We start from the raw sequence: 6,320 nt of genomic DNA on the forward strand, positions 1-6,320 counted from the left end.
TATTTTCTTACCTTATTCCACTACCTAGGACTTCCAAACTCCTTGTTGAATAGAAGTATTGAGAGTGGATAACCTTGTCTGATTTCTGATTTTAGGGAGAAATCATTTTATCTTTCAGCATTAAGTATGAAGTTAACTATGCTTTTGTTCTTTAAAAAAGTTTTAAAAAGTATTACTCGATTCTTAGTTTGCTGATACCATTTATTAGGTATGTTTCCTGGGTGTAGTTAAATGATTTTTCCTCATCTATAGTGATCATATTGTTTTACTTTTTGAAAAATATTTATTTATTTGGCTTTGCCGGGTCTTGGTTGCAGCATGCGAACTCTTAGTTGCAGCATGTGGGATCTAGTTCTCTGACCGGAGATTGAACTTGAGCTGCCTGATTTGGAAGCTCGGGGTCTTAGCCCCTGGAGCACCAGGGAAGCCCTTGATTTTACCTTTTAAATTTATTAATGTGGAAAATTACATTGATTATTGAATGTTAAATAAAACTTGCTTTCCTGACATTAACCCCATAATTCCTTTTTATGCATTTTAGAATTTGATTTACTAAAACTTTATTCAGAAGAAAGGCATACGTACTTGCTCAGTCACTAAGTCATATCCAATTCTTTGTGACCCTATGGACTGTAGCCCACAAGGCTACTCTGTCCATGGGCTTTCCCATGCAAGAATACTAAAGTGGTGGATTGTCATTTCCCTCTCGAGGGGATCTTCTCAATCCAGGGCTCCAACCTGCATCTCCTGAATTGGCATGTGGATTCTGTATCACTTAGCCACCTGAAAAGCCCCTCAAAAGAAATATTGCTTTGTAATTTTTTCTAATGTTTTTGTCTGAGTTTGGTATCAGAAAAATGCTGTCCTCATTGAATGAGTTGGGAAGTACTCCCTTCTCTTCATTTTTTCCCCCCTAATTTGACAATGTCTGCCTTTTAACTTGACTATTGTAATGCGGTTATTGATATGGTTAGGTTTAAATTTATTGTGTACTATTTGATTTTTATTTGTTACCTTTGTTATTTATTTTTGCATTTTCAGCTTCCTTTTAGAAATGAATATCTTTATTTTATTTTATCTCCTATGTTGGCTTATAGTCATAACTCTGTATCACATATCTTTAATATACCTACAAGTGAGATTATACCACTTCATGCCTAAGAATTTATAACAGCATACTTCAATTTACCCTGTGCTACTGTTCCCCTCTGCTGTTGTATGCTACCACTAATTAGTTATATTAATAAAGTAGTTTATTAATACTTGTTATAAACTTTCAAAGCAATGTTATTATTTTTGCTTTCATATTTATCTTTAAAAGAGATTTAATATTAAGAAACAAACTTGTACATTTATCCATGTAGTTATTATTACTGGTGTTCTTCATTCTTTTGTATAAATCAACATTTTGAGCTGATGTTATTATTTTTCTTCCTAAAATACTTTCTTTAAGATTTTTTTTGGTATTACCTTAATAGTGATAAATCTTTTGTATGGCTAAAAAGACCTCTATTTCATGTTTGTTTTTGACAGTTATTTCTTCCTAAGTAGAGAATTCTTGGTTGACAGGTTTCTTTTTTCTATGAATATTTTAATGATGTTATACTCTCCTCTTTTTTGCATTATTTCTGTTGAGAAAACTGCAGTTATCCTTTTCTTTCTCAGTATGTAATGTATGTTTTTTCACTAGTTACTATTAAGATATTTTTCTTTATCAAGTTTCTTGTATAATTTTATTATGAATAACTTTATTATGATAGCTCAGTTGGTAAAGAATCCGCCTGCAATTCAGGAGACTCCAGTTCGATTCTTGGGTCGGGAAGATACGCTGGAGAAGGGATAGGCTACCCACTCCAATATTCTTGGGCTTCCCTAGTGGCTCAGCTGGCAAAAGAATCCTCCTGCAATTCAGGAGACCTGGGTTCTATCCCTGGGTTGGGAAGATCTCCTGGAGAAGGGAACGGCTACCCACTCCCTTATTCTGGCCTGGAGATTTCCGTGGACTGTATGGTCCATGGGGTCTCAAAGAGTCAGACACAACTAAATGACTTTCACTGTGCTATTGTGCTATTGCTATGAATAACTTTTAAATGGTTTTCTTCAAATGTCTTATTATTGGGATGCATAGATAGACTTCTTGAATCTAAAGGTTTATAGGCTTTTAAAAAAATTACTTTGAAAAAATTCTAACATTTATTTCTTCAAATATTTTTTAATATATGTATATTGTTTTTATTTATTTATTTATTTTTCTATTTTATTTTTTTTAAATTTTATTTTATTTTTAAACTTTACAATATTGTATTAGTTTTGCCCAACATCGAAATGAATCCACCACAGGTATACCCGTGCTCCCCATCCTGAACCCTCCTCCCTCCTCCCTCCCCATACCCTCCCTCTGGGCCGTCCCAGTGCACCAGCCCCAAGCATCCATCATCGTGCATCGTACCTGGGCTTGGTGACTCGTCTCATACATGATATTACACATGTTTCAATGCCATTCTCCCAACTCTCCCTACCCTCTTCCTCTCCCACAGAGTCCACAAGACTGATCTATACATCAGTGTCTCTTTTGCTGTCTCGTACACAGGGTTATTGTTACCATCTTTCTAAATTCCATATTGAATCAGTTCTAATGAGGTGGATGAAACTGGAACCTATTATACAGAGTGAAGTAAGCCAGAAAGAAAAACACCAATACAGTATATTTCTTCAAATATTTTATTGTTCTGGGAGGCCCAATAACATTCTAGAAATTGTTGCACCAATCAGTGATACTGTAATATTTTTCTTGGTTTCTATTGCTATATCTTCAAGTTGATGAATATTTTCTTCTGCAATATCTAGTCTGAAATTAATTTCATCCAGAGTATTGTTCAGATCAAATGTTATAGTTTTTATCTTTAGAAGTCAAATTTGTATATTTATAAACATCTGGAATGTAGTTTTAATTACTGTTTTAATATCATTACTTGCTAATCCTATTATCTATTTACTTTAGATTGGTTTTGATTGATTTTTGTCCTCGGTATGGATTTTATTGTTCTTCCTCTTGTCTTGTCTAATAATCTTTGATTGGATGCAAGATGATGTAACTATTATTTTGTTTACTGCTGAATATTTTTGTATTCCTAGAAGTATTCATAAATGAGCTTTATTCTTAAATAAGTTTGGCTACTAAAAGATAGTTTGATCTATTAGGTTTTATTTTTTAAGATTTTTTAAAAAGAGTTATAGCCCACTGGATGTAGGGATAGAGCAGTTTTTAGTCTAGGGCTAATTATTTCCTACTGCTGAGGCAAGACCCTTCTGAGCAGTCTGCCAGCATGCTATGAATTGTGAGGTTTTCTTCTCTAAGTTATGGCAATATGCACTATTCCTATTCCAGTGTGAACACTGAGCATGGGTCCCTCTATTCCTCTGAGACGGTTCTATCCAGCTTTGGGGGTTTTTCTCTCACACGTGGTCAGTAAGTACTCTGCCCAATATCTGAAAAGGACCCTCTGAAGTCTCTGAAATTTTCTCTCCATGTAGCTCTCTCTTCTCCAGGATTCTGTTTGGCAAAATCTAACCATGTTGTGCTCCCCAAATTTTCAGCTCTACCTACCCAACTTGGAGAGTTGAAGGGCTTTTCCTGAGATTTCTTTCTGTGTGCTGTAAACTTTCAGTGCTTCAGACAGTAAGCTGGGGAAATCAAAATACCTTCTTTGTTTCCTATCTCAGGATTTACTTCCCTTTCTTGGCTGGTATCCAGAGTCCTGAAAACTGTTTTATCATATATTTTGCCTGTTTATTTTTGGTTGTTTCAGGTAGAAGCAGAATGCATATGTTCCTTAGTGTAACTTCTTTAATAACAAAACATGTATCTCCTTTGAAACATGCAAAGCAATAACCTTATGCCACTCTATATACATCAATACACTAAATATGGCAAGTCAAACCTGGGTTTTATGATCTGTACACTTTGGGTAAATTCTGTATAGAGCTGGAGCTCCCTGCAGGCTTTCCTATTTCTGGTAGAGTGTCTCTATCATATACAAAAAAGGCTAGTCCCTACATGCTTGAGGACAGGAACTCCTATTTCAATACATATCAAGTGTTCACAATGGGAACTTAATGAAAGTTTAAAAAATATGTTGGATTGCAGTATGCTTTCCAATTGTATGATGAAAAAATTGAAATTACTTCCATTAATTTTTTGTGAAAAAAATTCTATCAGGTAAATCAGGCCACAAGATTTAAAGGAAAAAAAAAAAAAACAGGAATGAAAAATTAGGTCATGACACAGTAGCTACAAATTGTAGAAGAAAAACATCCTGATTGCTCAGTCCAAGTTTGAGCTTTAAATCTTTTACTAGCTTCTTAGCTTGCCTGTCATGTGCTGAGTCCTGGCAGGTGGCTCACCGCAGGGACTAATCTGGGAACATTCAGTTGCACAGAGAGCTACTAATCCCTGGAGGTTAATGGTGCAGGCTGAACTGATTGTCTGGCATTACTCACAGCCCTAGGGAACAATGGTTGGGATTCAGGACCAACTCAACAGAATGGAGATGGGGTTGGAGGTATTTTCACCAGCCTCCAGCCTCAGAAACTATCCAAAAAGAACTAATGGGAATGGGTTTCTGCACTTGTTCTTAAATCATGGAAAACAGCTTTACTTGGCATCATCTTTCTACTCTTCCAATTATCAGATTATGTAAAAAGCAGGATACAGAGGTATGGGAGAAATAAAGACTCTTCTAGAGAAATGGTACTGTAAACATTCCTCCCAAAGTAGCTCTAAGGACAGTAAACATGATCTAAGCCATCTAAGTAGCTTCCTTGTTCCTTCTGCTCTTTGGGGAAATAGATTACACCATCAACCATGGATGAAATTTATTTGAAGCCTCAAATTTTTCATGAAATTTTGGGAGCATTTTGCACTATAATTTTTCTATAAGTGCTTTAATATAAAGTTTTCAATTACTTACTATTTAATTACTCATCTTACTCTCCCTCCAAAGTATCAGATAAAATTGTTACTTCAGGAAGATATGCTGCATAGAAATGGCATCATGCACCCAACACACAACCAGGTACCCTTAGGTATACACATAATCCAGTCAGAGAAGATCTCTAGGTGAATAAAGTATATCAGTCTCAGGAAATATGCTTCTTTATGCTCTGTAAGGATAGTCTTATGCCTAATCATTAATGAAGGTGCACAAGAAATATTTTTCAATTTTCTTACTGATTAGATTTTGCTTCTTGATTTTTCAACTGTAAAGTACTACTCACAGATCTCAATTTTTTGTTTAAAAAGAAACAAATAAAACCCTAGAAAATAACTGCAGTTATAGTACAGAGGTATTTGCTTTATTTTATTTTTTCTAAATGCTTTTGTCATTAAATGACCACTCAACTTGGAAGCTGCCTGTAAACTCAGAAGTGACTGGAATATTTTCTGGAAGTCATTAAAATTGCTTTTGTTAGGCAGATATCTCTTTTTTTTTTGGTGAGAACATTTATGTTCTACTCTCAGCAAATTTTAATTATATAATATGCTATTTTCAACTATAGTCACCATGGTATACATTAGATCCTTAGAACTTATTCATCATATAACTGAAAGTTTGTACCCGTTAATCAACCTCTCCTCACTTCTCTCCCACTTCCATGTCGCAGCCCCTGGCAACTACTTTTCTATTCTCTGTTTCTATGAGTTTGACTATTTTTCGTTTTTTCTTTTTCTTTTTTACATTACACAGTAAGTGAAACCATGCAGTATTATCTTTCTTTATCTGACTTATTTCACTTAGCATAATGTCCTCCGGGTTCCTTCATATTGTCACATGACAACATTTCCTTCTTTTAAGGTGACTAGTATTCCATTGTGTGGGCTTGAAGTTTTGCTATATGTGTCACATTTTCTTTTTCCATTTGTCGGCCGATGGACACTTAGATTGTTTCTATATTTTGGCTATTGCAAGTAACGTTGCAGTGATAACGGAACTACAGCTATTTCTTTGAGATAATGGTTTTGTTTCCTTTGGAAATACACCCAAATGTAGGGTTGCTGGATCATATGACAGTACTATTTTTAAGTTCTTGAAGAACTACATTATTTAACCTCATTATTTTTATAATGGTTGTACCAGTAGTGTACAAGAGCTCTCTTTCCTCCTCATCCTTGACAGCATGTGTCATCTTTTGTCTTTTCATAATAGACTTCCTAGCAGGTATGAGGTGGTGTCTCATTGTTACTTTAATTTGTGCTTCCTTGACGATTAGTAATGTTGAACACCTTTGCATGTATTTGTTGGCCATTTATTACATCTTCT

Source organism: Bos javanicus, chromosome 3 (assembly GCF_032452875.1).
Source record: "Bos javanicus breed banteng chromosome 3, ARS-OSU_banteng_1.0, whole genome shotgun sequence".
Lineage (NCBI taxonomy): Eukaryota > Metazoa > Chordata > Mammalia > Artiodactyla > Bovidae > Bos > Bos javanicus.